The sequence below is a fragment of the Melanerpes formicivorus genome, unplaced genomic scaffold (assembly GCF_026170545.1).
Source record: "Melanerpes formicivorus ecotype bairdi unplaced genomic scaffold, bMelFor1.0.p_v2 SCAF_84, whole genome shotgun sequence".
In the NCBI taxonomy this organism is placed as follows: domain Eukaryota; kingdom Metazoa; phylum Chordata; class Aves; order Piciformes; family Picidae; genus Melanerpes; species Melanerpes formicivorus.
Window position 1 is genome coordinate 2368219 of NW_027142436.1, and position 14653 is coordinate 2382871.

Genomic DNA, 14653 nt, shown 5'->3' on the forward strand with positions numbered 1-14653 from the left:
TCCTATCCTATCCTATCACTATCCTCATCCTATCCTAATCCTATTCTATTCCCTATCCTATCCTATCCTATCCTATCCTATCCTATCTATCTCTATCCTATCCTATCCTATCCTATCCTATCCTATCCTATCCTATCCTATATCCTATCCTATCCTATCCTATCCTTCCTATCCAATCCTATCCTATCCTATCCTATCCTATCCTATCCTATTCCTATCCTATCCTATCCTATCCTAATCCTATCTAATCCTATCCTATCCTATCCTATCCTATCCTATCCTATCCTATCCTATCCTATCCTATCCTATCCTATCCTATCCTATCCTCTATCCTATCCTATCCTATCCTATCCTATCCTATCTATCCTATCCTATCCTATCCTATCCTATCCTATCCTATCCTATCCTATTCCTATCCTATCCTATCCTATCCTATCCTATCCTATCCTATCCTATCCTATCCTATCCTATCCTATCCTATCCTATTCCTATCCTATCCTATCCTATCCTATCCTATCCTATCCTATCCTATCCTATCCTATCCTATCCTATCCTATCCTATCCTAATCCTATTCTATTCTATTCCTATCCTATCCTATCCTATCCTATCCTATCCTATCCTATCCTATCCTATCCTATCCTAATCCTATTCTATTCTATTCCTATCCTATCCTATCCTATCCTATCCTATCCTATCCTATCCTATCCTAATCCTATTCTATTCTATTCCTATCCTATCCTATCCCTATTCCTATCCTATCCTATCCTATCCTATCTCTATTCCTATCCTATCCTATCCTAATCCTATCCTATCCTATTCCTATTCCTAATCCTATCCTATCTCCTATCCTATCCTATCCTATCCTATCCTATCCTATCCTATCCTATCCTATCCTATCCTATCCTATCCTATCCTATTCTATTCCTATCCTATCCTATCCTATCCTATCCTATCCTAATCCTATTCTATTCTATTCCTATCCCTATCCTATCCTATCCTATCCTATCCTATCCTATCCTATCCTATCCTAATCCTATTCTATTCTATTCCTATCCTATCCTATCCTATCCTAATCCTATCCTATCCTATCCTATCCTATCCTAATCCTATTCTATTCTATTCCTATCCTATCCTATCCTATCCTATCCTATCCTATCCTATCCTATCCTAATCCTATTCTATTCTATTCCTATCCTATCCTATCCTATCCTATCCTAATCCTATTCTATTCTATTCTATTCCTATCCTATCCTATCCTATCCTATCCTATCCTATCCTATCCTATCCTATCCTAATCCTATTCTATTCTATTCCTATCCTATCCTATCCTAATCCTATCCTATCCTATCCTATCCTATACTATCCTATCCTATCCTATCCTATCCTATCCTTATCCTATCATCCTATCCTATCCTCCTAATCCTATTCTATTCTATTCCTATCCTATCCTATCCTATCCTATCCTATCCTATCCTATCCTATCCTATCCTATCCTATCCTATCCTATCCTAATCCTATTCCTATCCTATTCCTATCCTATCCTATCCTATCCTCCTATCCTATCCTATCCTATCCTATCCTATCCTATCCTATCCTATCCTATCCTATCCAAGCTTGTGAGATGCAGTCCTTCCCTCCTGATTTATATGCACCTATGATTTCTGGCATCATTTTTGTCTGACTTCTTCCTGAAAATCTGCAAGGATGGAGATGGCACAGATGCCTCTGATAACCTGTGCCAGTGCTAAGCTCCCTCTTTAGCAACTGCCTGCTCCCCAGTGCTCTGAAGCAGGTTTGGCTCTTCAATTTGTTTGCTTTCCAGACATAGCAGGACACCGGTGACTCATCTTAAAGCATGCAGATAATATGTGCTTTTCAGGGAAGAACATACTTGGATGAACAATCTGTTAAACTCATGTTTCCTCCTTTTTCAATTAAGCCATTTGGCAAAAATAGATATTAACTCTGCTTTCCTGTTAGAAAAAAATGTTCAGGAACTCTGTGGGAACTGGTCCCACCCAGCTTGTGGTGACCAGCTGGTTGTTAATGACTCTGAGTTCTCCATGGGCCAACTTATTTTTCATATCATTGCAACTGTTCTCCTTGTGTGCTTGTGCTGTCTTGCACTCAAGCTGCAACCAAGCTGCAGGCTTCATTTCTCCCTTGTGTTTGGGCTGGGCATGGTGCTGAGTGCACATTAGCTCTGCCCAGCTGTAAGGACAGCTGTGCTTCTCCCAGGGGTGTGTGCAGACCTTGGGTAGATATGAGCAGGACAGCCCTCCCAGACAAAAGAATTACTTGCAATTCATAAGAGAAACAAAGACTAGGGTATCACAGAAAAAGCAGCATAAAATAAAGGGAAGTCCTGTGTGCCTGTCATTTTGTCGAGCCACAAACAGGGACTGGCTGTTCCTCACAGCTCAGTTGGAGTCTGTGTTTCTCATCTCCTTCCCATAGTAGTTCCCTGTCAACCAACAGATCCTTTAAAAAGAAAGTCATGTTTGTCTGTTTGTTTCAATTTCAGGGGCTTTGGTATGTCCTGAGTATGAAAATGTGGATTTTTGGCTTGCAAGTGGAAACTGATAAACACACACACTCCACACACACACACACACACACACCCCCCCCATTCAACCCCATGCAGAGCTACAGGCTGGGGTCAGAGGGATGGATGGAGAGCTGCCAAACAGAGAGGGACCTGGGGGTGTTGATTGACAGCTGCCTAAACATGAGCCAGCAGTGTGCCCAGGTGGCCAAGAAGGCCAATGGCATCCTGGCCTGCATCAACAACAGTGTGGCCAGCAGGAGCAGGGAAGTCATTGTGCCCTGTACTCTGCACTGGTTAGGCCACACCTTGAGTCCTGTGTCCAGTTCTGGGCCCCTCAGTTTAAGAAGGACATTGAGACACTTGAATGTGTCCAGAGAAGGGCAACAAAGCTGGGGAGAGGCCTTGAGCACAGCCCTGTGAGGAGAGGCTGAGGGAGCTGGGGTTGCTTAGCCTGAAGAAGAGGAGGCTCAGGGGAGACCTCATTGCTCTCTGCAACTACCTGAAAGGTGGTTGTAGCCAGGAGGGGGTTGGTCTCTTCTCCCAGACAACCAGCACCAGAACAAGAGGACACAGTCTCAAGCTGCACCAGGGGAGGTTTAGGCTGGAGGTGAGGAGAAAGTTCTTCACTGAGAGAGTAATTTGCCACTGGAATGTGCTGCCCAGGGAGGTGGTGGAGTCACCATCCCTGGAGGTGTTCAAGAGGGGATTGGATGTGGCACTTGGTGCCATGGTCTAGTCATGAGGCCTGTGGTGACAGGTTGGACTCGGTGATCTTCGAGGTCTCTTCCAACCTCAGTGATACTGTGATACTGTGAAGTTAAATCACCACAACTAAAAGATGGCTGGAATATTTTTCCATGTGGTATTTACACATGGATTGCTATGTGACCATCCTTTAAGCCTGTTTTCTTTTAAGAAGCTTGCTTCTTTATGTATGTAGGGGAGACCCAAAACTAAAATTCAATCAGATCTTTTGTCATAACTGGCTAAACAAAATCCAAATCCCTACAAAACACCATTTTCTCTGGAGAGGTCTTTGTCACTGGCAGCTGAATAAGTAATAGACAAAACAAGTGCTTCAAATAAGAGTGTTTGGGTGTTCTCTCCACAGGCAATGTGGAATACAATAGACTTGGGAATTTTGTGTTAATTCCTCTTAGAATGAGCCTGATAAAAGTGCAGGCCGCTTAGCAAAGTAGGAATCTCCTTCAGTGCAAATAACCTTTCAGACACTACAAGAGAAACTGAGAGTCACAGGAGAGAGAGAGCAGTGTAGTTGGTGGTGATGAGCTGGGCAATGCATGGCCTCCCTTGCCCCCAGCCCCTCCGGAGGGGCAGCCCAGGGCAAAGGGGGGCAGTGGGCCCCAGCAGTGTTGATCCCAGGGCCACAAAGATGGGGCTTTGGGGTGACATTTCAGTCACAGTAGTTGCAGTTCAATATGATGCAAGTGATGGCCCAAAGAAGCACCTGGAGAGCCTGGCTGGCATGTCCTGGCGCTTGCATGCTGCAGCAAAGGTGGTGGGGGCACACTGGGGTGATTGATATTACTCCTGGCCCCTGCAGCCCCTGGTTGGGAAAGTTGCTGGCAGGGGAGAGGGAGGGAGGAAACCTGGCATCCTTTTGGGCACTGCTTCCTCTTGCATTGCTGCCAAGGGCTGTGACAGGATTGAGAGAGCAGCTTTGCATTTTGCAGGTCCCAGAGGGGCAGTGGAGCTGTGGGTCCCCAGGCACTGCAGAGTGAGGCTGTCCAAGGGGGCCAGGGGGGAGAGTCCTCTTTGAAAGCTGGAAATGAGAGCATAAGGAAAGAAAGAGATGCTTGGTACAAAATGGAGAGAATCTAGGCTTAGGAGAGTGTCTCCTGTGAAAGTGTAATGAGAGGAGGGAGTCACTTTTACTGAACAAGCAACTGGAAAGAGGGTGTGGTGAAAGAGAGTAAATCCAAGCAGAGGCCTGGCTGGTCAGCTTTGATCCTCCTCAGAGATCTGGTGTTTTTCCTCTGCAGACCCAAGCATGGAAGAGCCTGGTGTAAAGAAAGAGATGTTTCCTTTTTTTTCAGAGATCAGGAGATTACAATATTTGCAGGGAGAGGCCTCTAAAAGCATTTATGATGGAGTGTAGTTGTTTTTTCCCAACAGGGTCACAGTTTCCATTGTTATGTGCTGCATAACTCATGGCACATGGCTTGGATAAGTGCACTGGATAAAAACTGTCTGGATGGCCTGACCTAAAGAGTGGTGGTGAATAGAGCTAGATCTGGCTGGTGCCCAGTCACTAGTGGTGTCCCCCAGGGTTCAGCCCTGGGACCTGTCCTCTTTAATGTCTTTATCAGTGATCTGGATGAGAGGATTGAGTGCACCCCCAGTAAGTTTACAGATGATACCAAGCTGGGTGCCTGTGTTGATCTGCTAGAGGGTAGGGAAGTTTTACAGAGGGATCTGGAGAGGTTAGATCAGTGGGTCAAGGCTAACTCTATGAAGTTCAACAAGGCCAAGTGCTAGGTCCTCTACCTGGGTCACCACAACCCCATGGTAAGCTACAGAGTTGGGGATGTGTGGTTGGGAAGCTGCAACTAGGAGAGGGGCCTGGGGGTGTTGGTTGACAGTCGACTGAACATGAGCCAGCAGTGTGCCTGGGTGGCCAAGAAAGCCAATGACATCCTGGCTTGTATTAGAAACACTGTGGCCAGCAGGAACAGGGAGGTGAGCATCCTGCTGTGCTCAGCACTGGTGAGGCGACACTTCGGGTATTGTATTCAGTTCTGGGCCTCCTACTATAGGAAGGACACTGAGGTGCTGGAGTGTGTCCAGAGACAGTCAGCAAGGCTGGTGGAGGGCCTGGAGCACATGAGCTAAGACCAGCATCTGAGGGAGCTGGGGTTGTTCAGTCTGGAGAAGAGGAGGCTGAGGGGAGACCTCGGGGGGGGGCAGCCTCTTCTCCTTGGTGTCAAGCAACAGGACTAGAGGAAATGGTTTCACACTGCACCAGGGGAGGTTTTAGGCTGGATGTTTCTTCACTGAAAGGATTCTCAGACATTGGAATGGTCTGCTCAGGGCAGCAGTGGAGTCACCATCCCTGGAGATGTTTAAGTGGTGTGTGGACCTGGTGCTTAGGGGCATGTTTCAGTGCTCACTCTTGAGTGCTGGGGCAAAGGTAGGACTGGTTGATCTTTGAGGTCTCTTCCAACCGGATGTCTTCTGTGTGATTGTGTGTGTGAATTAGGGCTTGTGATCTATGGCAGTTTTCCAGTTTCACTCCAGCAGGGTTTAATTCAAACCTCAGATGATAACTTAATGGGCATGTTAGAAATCCCAGAAGCACTTTCCCTCCATAGCTTAAACTGATGCTGCCTGTACATGTATGTCCTGTGCATCCTGCCATGAATATGCTTTCTTTTGTTTCTTCATGCATATCTTGATGATATGATATGTTAGCACCTTCTGGTAATAGATTGGAAGAATAGAATAGAATAGAATAGAATAGAATAGAATAGAATAGAATAGAATAGAATAGAATAGAATAGAATAGAATAGAATTAACCAGGTTGGAATAGACTTTTGAGATCAAGTCCAACCTATCACCCAACACCATCTAATCAACTAAACCATGGCACCAAGTGCCTCCTCCAGTCTCTTCCTAAACACCTCCAGTGATAGTGACTCCACCACCTCCCTGGGCAGCACATTCCAATGGCCAATCTCTCTTTCTGTGAAGAACTTCTTCCTAACCTCCAGCCTAAACCTCCCCTGGCACAGCTTGAGACTGTGTCCTCTTGTTCTGGTGCTGGTTGCCTGGGAGAAGAGACCAACCCCCTCCTGGCTACAACCTTCCTTCAGGTAGTTGTAGAGAGCAATAAGGTCACCCCTGAGTCTCCTCTTCTCCAGGCTAAGCAACCCCAGCTCCCTCAGCCTCTCTCACAGGGCTGTGCTCCAGACCCCTCCCCAGCTTTCTTGCCTTCTCTGTATACCTTCCAGCAACTCAACATCTTTCCTAAACTGAGGGGCCCAGAACTGGACACTGCTTAGGTGTGGCCTAAGCAGTGCTGAGCACAGGGCAGAATGACCTCCCTGTTCCTGCTTGCCACACTATTCCTGATCCAGGCCTGGATGCCATAAAATAAAACAAAAGCAGTTCTTCCTGATTTTTGTCTTTCTTGGAATCACAGTCCATTAGCAAGGATGCTGAGAGCTTACTCTTTAATGCAGATTGTCCTTTCAAGCACTTACATAACAAAATGACCAATTTTTGGATGACATTCCCTTCAGTCAATCCACATTCTTGCCTTTCTCAATGTAAAGCTTACTCAGTGAGCAGAGTCTTTGGTAGCAATCCATCAGTTAGCAAGTTTATTAAAGCTGCAGTTCAGCTTCATGATTTTCCATGTGCTGCAGTACTGTACAAGAAAAGCAAGGCAGCACAGGAAGTGTGCATGTTAGGAAGGATAATAGAATAGCAGAAAGCTTCCTGATTCTCAGACAAGTGAGAATTCCTTCTGATAACACAGGATTACAGTGGCTTTGCAACCAGGCCTTTGGGTTTTACTAAGTTGGTGCATCAAAGCTTTCCCCCCCCCCCATTGTCAGCTGGTTGAGCAATGGCTGCCTGCTCTGTTTCAAATGAGAGGTTGGAAATTGGTATAGGATACTGTCTGCCAAGTCTTGTAATGTGACAGTGGCTTAAATGAAGGGGACTATGTACACACTCTCTTTGTACTATAGAGAGAGCAGTAGGGACCTCGACTGACTGGACAGATGGGCGGAGTCCAGCAGGATGGCATTCAACAAGTCCAAGCGCTGGGTGCTGCACTTTGGCCACAGCAACCCCATGCAGAGCTACAGGCTGGGGTCAGAGTGGCTGGAGAGCTGCCAAACAGAGAGGGACCTGGGGGTGCTGATTGACAGATGCCTAAACATGAGCCAGCAGTGTGCCCAGGTGGCCAAGAAGGCCAATGGCATCCTGGCCTGCATCAGGAACAGTGTGGCCAGCAGGAGCAGGGAAAGTCATTGTGCCCTGTACTCTGCACTGGTTAGGCCACACCTTGAGTCCTGTGTCCAGTTCTGGGCCCCTCAGTTTAGGAAGGACATTGAGACACTTGAAGGTGTCCAGTGAAGGGCAACAAAGCTGGGGAGAGGCCTTGAGCACAGCCCTGTGAGGAGAGGCTGAGGGATCTGGGGTTGCTTAGCCTGGAGTAGAGGAGGCTCAGGGGAGACCTCATTGCCCTCTACAACTACATGAAAGGTGGCTGTAGCCAGGAGGGGGTTGGTCTCTTCTCCCAGGCAACCAGACCCAGAACAAGAGGACACAGTCTCAAGCTGCACCAGGGGAGGTTTAGGCTGGAGGTGAGGAGAAAGGTCTTCCCAGAGAGAGTTGTTAGCCATTGGAAAGTGCTGCCCAGGGAGGTGGTGGAGTCCCCATCCCTGGAGGTGTTCAAGAGGGGGCTGGATGTGGCACTTGGTGCCATGGACTGGTCATGAGGTCTGTGGTGACAGGTTGGACTCAATGATCTTTGAGGTCTCTTACAACCTTGATGATCCTGTGATGCCGTGATACTGTGAGAGCATGTGTGTGCAGGATCCTGCTCTCAGCTTCACACTGCTGTGTTTGGGAATGTACCTGTACCACAAGACCTCATATTAAAGCACAGGCTTTAAGTTTGTGTAGCATAGTGCTCTGAGATATTCACCCACTATCACTCCACAGGAAGAGAGCACCCAGTCTGCCTGAGATTTACGGTGAGAGCTGTAGGTCAAGAGACTTGATGTCATATTCACTTTGTCTCTGTCAGAGAATTAATTAAGCTTCAAACAGGCAGGAAAGTGAAGGAGTGAAATGGTGAATGAAACCAGAGTAAAAGACAACTGCACATTTTGTTAGCTGCAAATCTGGCTAAAAGATGTGCCATGTTCTCTCCCCTTTGAACCTAAGAACAGCTGTCAGTCAGACCACTTCTGCATGGCCCAGTCTCTTGTGCATGATTCAGACTAACAGCAGAGCCCTGGGTAAAATGCTTAAGTGCCAGACTGTGGGAACCAAGATTTGGCAGACTGTAAGAATGTCAAACTGAACCTCAGATAAGAGGGATCTCTGTGTGGGAGAATGTGGCAATAATAAGACACCTGACATGAGGGCAGGTGAAAAGCAGGCTGGGAAGCCACCTGCAGAAAGCAAGGCATCAGTGTGATTAATAAACAGGCAAATCTCTTCTGGGGGAATGGAAGTGAAGTGTGTAAACACCTCTAATCAGTTGAGAGCTGGCACACAGGGCATGTTGCTTGCCCTTCAACAAGCTTGTGTGAGTGGGTTTGTATTTTCAGCATGTCCCTCAGGATTCAGCTGGGCCAAACCTGAGACAGCAGAAGCGGTGGTTCCCAAGAAGTGGTGGGTGCTCTGTGCCCCCACACTAGATGAGCATGAAGTCTTGCCTCTCTCAACACACCCAGCTTCTGGCAATCTGTGGCTAGGTGCTTCTTCAGCCCAGAGCTTGTATCTACATCCCCATGCTGAACATTTTTTCATGGAGTTTTTAAGGCTCAGAGTTACTTATTTCATGGAGCTGTCTTTGCTCTTGAGGATGGGAGATAAAAACACTAGAAATACAAGTGACTATTCCACCAAGAGCTAGTACTTAACAACTCTCTGCTGTAGGAATGAGTTTCACTTCCTTTGTGTTACTTGTGAGTCTCACATCTTTGATCTTAGACATGACTTCTACAGATGCAAGAAAAGCATTTAGCCTTTTTAGTATTCTCTATACTGTTTAACAGCCAAATTCTTTGCTGTTTTGAAATGAGAAGCTATTAGCAACCATGTTTTAACTGTAAATTTAGAATCAGAATTAGAATTAATTAGAATTAGAATTAGAATTAGAATTAGAATTAGAATTAGAATTAGAATTAGAATTAGAATTAGAATTAGAATTAGAATTAGAATTAACCAGGTTGGAAAAGACTTTTGAGGTCATTGAGTCCAACCTATCACCCAACACCATCTAATCAACTAAACCATGGCACCAAGTGCCTCATCCAGGCTCTTCCTAAACACCTCCAGGGATGGTGACTCCACCACCTCCCTGGGCAGCACATTCCAATGGCCAATCTCTCTTTCTGGGAAGAATTTCTTCCTAACATCCAGCCTAAACCTCCCCTGGTGCAGCTTGAGACTGTGTCCTCTTGTCCTGGTGCTGGTTGCCTGGGAGAAGAGACCAACCCCCACCTGGCTACAACCTCCCTTCAGGGAGTTGCAGACAGCAAGAAGGTCTCTCCTGAGCCTCCTCTTCTCCAGTCTAAGCAACCCCAGCTCCCTCAGCCTCTCCTCACAGGGCTGTGTTCCAAGCCCCTCCCCAGCTTTGCTGCCCTTCTCTGGACACCTTCCAGCAAGTCAACCTCTTTCCTAAACTGAGGAGCCCAGAACTGGACACAGGACTCAAGGTGTGGCCTAACCAGTGCTGAGCACAGGGCAGAATGACTTCCCTGCTCCTGCTGGCCACACTCTTCCTGATGCAGGCCAGGATGCCATTGGCCCTCTTGGCTGCCTGGGCACACTGCAGGCTCATGTTCAGCCTACTATCAACCAGCACCCCCAGGTCCCTCTCTGCCTGGCTGCTCTCCAGCCACTCTGACCTCAGCCTGTAGCACTGCATGGGGTTGTTGTGGCCAATGTGTAGAACCTGGCACTTGAATGTGTTCAATCTCATGCCCTTGGACTCTGCCCATCTGTCCAGCCTGTCGAGGTCCCTCTGCAGAGCTCTCCTACCCTGTAACAGATCAACTCCTGCCCCCAGCTTGGTGTCATCTGCAAACTTTCTGAAGATGGACTCAATGTCCTCATCCAGATCACCAATAAAGATGTTGAACAGGATGGGGCCCAGCACTGACCCCTGGGGGACACCAGTAGTGCCTGGCTGCCAGCTATTTCAGAAACTAAATTAAAATGAAAGGTCCTGAGGACTGCATATGTCATTTGCACTAGGTATGAACTGAGGGTGAAGTGCACTTTGTATCGCTTCTTAAATGGCAGCTTCTGGTACTTCCCCTGACCAAGGATGCAATGGGAGCAAAATTCTTCAAAGGAAATACTTTGTAGGAGCCTTCAGGGTACTGTGTATGAAAACTTCATAGCAGAAGTATATCTGCTTAGTAAGCCAAATGAAGCAGCATCTTGCACCAAAGCATCTTGCCCTATGAGGAGAGGCTGAGGGAGCTGAGGTTGTTTAGCCTGGAGAAGAAGAGGCTCAGGTGAGACCTTATTGCCATCTACAAACACCTGATGGGAGGTTGTAGCCAGGAGGGGTTTGGTCTCTTCTCCCAGGCAACCAGCACCAGAACTAAAGGACACAGTCTCAAGCTGTGCCAGGAGAGGTTTAGGCTCAGGATGAGGAGAAAGTTCTTCCCAGAGAGAGTAATTGGCCATTAGAATGTATAGACGATGGAGCTTGGAGTCAATACAGCTGACCAACATGATCAAGTATTGTTCCTTTATTGTTCCAGTGTTGCAGGCCTATGGTGTGAGTACAGCACAGTAAAGTAAAGCAAAGAAGAAGAAGGGAAAGGAAAGGCAGAAGTGCCTAGCAAGGGAACTGCTACAACTTACATAAACTCGGAGAGCCTTGTTGGCATGGCATGCACTTTGTATCACTTCTTAAATGGCAGCTTCTGGTACTTCTCCTGACCAAGGATGCAATGGGAGCAAAATTCTTCAAAGGAAATACTTTGTAGGAGCCTTCAGGGTACTGTGTATGAAAACTTCATAGCAGAAGTATATCTGCTTAGTTCATTTACCCTTTCTTGAGGGAAGGACTCTAACCAGTTTTGATGGAATAGTCAAGTAATTCCCCCAATTACTCCTTAATTATGGAAACTCCCTTTTTGGCCACCTTTAGGCTGCATGTACCTAGGAAAAAAAACAACTAAAGACATCAGATAATCCTACATGTGCCCTACAGCTCCCCTCCTCTGGTAAGGGTCTTTTCCAGTTCATAAACTCTTCAGAGGGCTCTGAGAGGACTGCTTGTACACTGTTGTTATTACAGTACATGAGTTCGTGCCCTTGCCAAATTCCCAGAGATTTCCTTTCAGATCAGCCTGCATGATCAGATTCCAGTGAAAAATCCTCAGCCTCTGTGTTAGCACAAGCTCTGTTCAGGCTTGAAATACAGTAAAGTAGGAATTTCAGAAGAAATGCTGTGCTATGATCTATGGGGTTTTTAAACATGAAAAAATTGGCAGTGTTCTGCCTTTGGTAATCCCTTCTCGGAAGAGCTAAGCTTCCTAATAGATCTCACCAGTCCTGGATGGAAATACACCAACCACAACAGTGTTTATTGACCTTTCCAAAGCAATAGGTTTAATTAGACTCTCATTAGTGTAACTGTACGTAAATTACTCAAGTCAGCTCTTATAGTGTCTGCACTGATGAGGTTCTCGGCTTCTTTCAGCCTTAACTGGTACGCAGCTCTGAAGGACATGCTCGCACTCCAGCCTGCAGTGTGGGGTGGAAGCACAAGGCTGGGGAGAGACCTGGAGCACAGCCCTGTGAGGAGAGGCTGAGGGAGCTGGGGTTGTTTAGCCTGGAGAAGAGGAGGCTCAGGGGTGACCTCATTGCCCTCTACAACTACCTGAAAGGTGGTTGTAGCCAGGAAGGGGTTGGTCTCTTCTCCCAGGCAACCAGAACCAGAACCAGAGGACACAGTCTCAAGCTGCGCCAGGGGAAGTTTAGTCTGGAGGTGAGGAGAAAGTTCTTCACTGAGTCATTCATCATTGGAATGTGCTGCCCAGGGAGGTGGGGGAGTCACCGTCCCTGGAGGTGTTCAAGAGGGGATTGGATGTGGCACTTGGTGCCATGGTCTAGTCATAAGGTCTGTGGTGACAGGTTGGACTCGATGATCTTTGAGGTCTCTTCCAACCTTAGTGATACTGTGGTACTGTGATACCTGAGCTGACTCAGACACTGGGATCAGCTTAATTGCAGTGGCCTGGAGATGAGCAGCAGGCTTACCGCACTGCTTGGCAGGCTACTCTGCAGTTTGACTATGCCCAGCATTTCAGCAAGCTGATTTAAAGCCAGCCTAGACGTCTCTGCAGTCTGCTGCAGTTGTAGTGCCGATGCACACCTCAGAGGTTTCATTGTAGTATCATAGTATCACTCAGGGTTGGAAGGGACCACAAGGATCATCCAGTTCCAACCCCCCTGCCATGGGCAGGGACACCCCACACTACATCAGGCTGGCCACAGCCTCATCCAGCCTGGGCTTAAAAACCTCCAGGGACAGGGCCTCAACCACCTCCCTGGACAACCCATTCCAGGGCTTCACCACTCTCATGAGGAAGAACTTCCTCCTCACCTCCAGCCTGAATCTCCCCACCTCCAGCTTCATTCCATTCCCCCTAGTCCTATCACTCCCTGAGATCCTGAGCAGTCCCTCCCCAGCCTTCCTGTAGCCCCCTTCAGATACTGGAAGGCCACAATTAGGTCACCTCGGAGCCTTCTCTTCTCCAGACTGAACAGCTCCAACTCCTTCAGTCTGTCCTCACAGGAGAGGTGCTCCAGGCCTCTGCTCATCCTCGTGGCCCTTCTCTGGACACCTTCCAGCACCTCCAGATCCCTCTTGTAATAGGGGCTCCAGAACTGGAGGCAGTACTCCAGGTGGGGTCTCACCAGAGCTGAGCAGAGGGGGAGAATCACCTCCCTTGCCCTGCTGGGTGCTTTGCTCATATGCTTATTCAGTAAGCCAAATGAAGCAGCATCTTGCACCAAAGCATCTTGCCCTGTGAGGAGAGGCTGAGTGAGCTGAGGTTGTTTAGCCTGGAGAAGAAGAGGCTCAGGGGAGACCTTATTGCCATCTACAACTACCTGAAGGGAGGTTGTAGCCAGGAGGGGTTTGGTCTCTTCTCCCAAGCAACCAGCACCAGAACCAAAGGACACAGTCTCAAGCTGTGCCAAGGGAGATTTAGGCTTGGGATGAGGAGAAAGTTCTTCCCAGAAAGAGTAATTGGCCATTAGAATGCATAGACAACGGAGCTTGGAGTCAATACAGCTGACCAATATGATCGAGTATTGTTCCTTTATTGTTCCAGTGTTGCAGGCCTATGGTGTGAGTACAGCACAGTAAAGTAAAGCAAAGAAGAAGAAGGGAAAGGAAAGGCAGAAGTGCCTAGCAAGGGAACTTCTACAACTTATATAAACTCGGGGAGCCTCGTTGGCATGGCTTCATTGGCTCCCTCTGAGTGACCACACATCGCACTGTTAGAGATTATTGGTCCAACTACTAACGACACAAGGAGGTTGTTGATGCAGGTGCAGGTCCTGTTGTCCCAAGATAACTTTATGTGTTTACAGCTACCAGTGCCCTGTTCTAGTTACATGCTGCAGGCACAGCACTGTTTTGCTACACTGCTAGCTGGCTCTGCACTTATGCTGAGCATGGCCTACCACCATGTCAGGCTCTAGGCCTGCACTGCCAGACTGCTCACACTGCTCGTCGCTGGCATTGCCACAGGAATGTGCTGCCCAGGGAGGTGGTGCAGTCACTGTCCCAGGAGGTGTTCAAAAAGGATTGGACATGGCATTTGAAGCCATGGTTTAGTTAGTCATGAGGTGTTGGGTGACAGGTTGGACTTGATGATCTCTGAGGTCTTTTCCAACCTTACTGATTCTATGATTCTATGAAATATGTGTGGGATCTTCATTATATACTTTTCTGCTTTCTTCCATGCTTTCAGGGTGGGACAGAGTCCCTTGGGAGGCAGTCCTGAGAGGCAGAAGAGTCCTGGACATTCTTCAAGAGGTAAGTCCTAAAAGCAGGACATCCCCATGTGCCAAAATGCTAGCAGGTGGGGAAGACCATGGTGAGGTATCTTTGCACATAAAAGGGAGCATGGAGTGGGAATCAGAGATACATATATTGTGTCTCACCAGACACAGGTATTCAAACCTTTAGTTGCATCAACATGTTTGTTATGAATACTTACCCAATTGTTTATGGTGTCTCTCTGGGGTATTTTTTCCCTTAGTAACACTTTCTGAAATGAAATCTTTCCATATTTGTAGCTGCTGGCTGCAGCCATATGCCCATGCACTCACATGCACACCATTTCCACATTGTCTTATC

At 47.5% G+C, this 14653-nt stretch overlaps 1 protein-coding gene across 1 annotated transcript in view; it reads left to right on the forward strand.

The window, feature by feature from the left end:
- Positions 1-14653, forward strand: part of HHAT (hedgehog acyltransferase) — a 272236-nt gene that overhangs the window by 17563 nt on the left and 240020 nt on the right. Inside the window, exon 2 of the mRNA XM_068165118.1 lies at positions 14265-14329. The gene's annotated coding sequence lies outside the window, so the exon portion shown is untranslated. The remainder of the gene's footprint in view (positions 1-14264; positions 14330-14653) is intronic.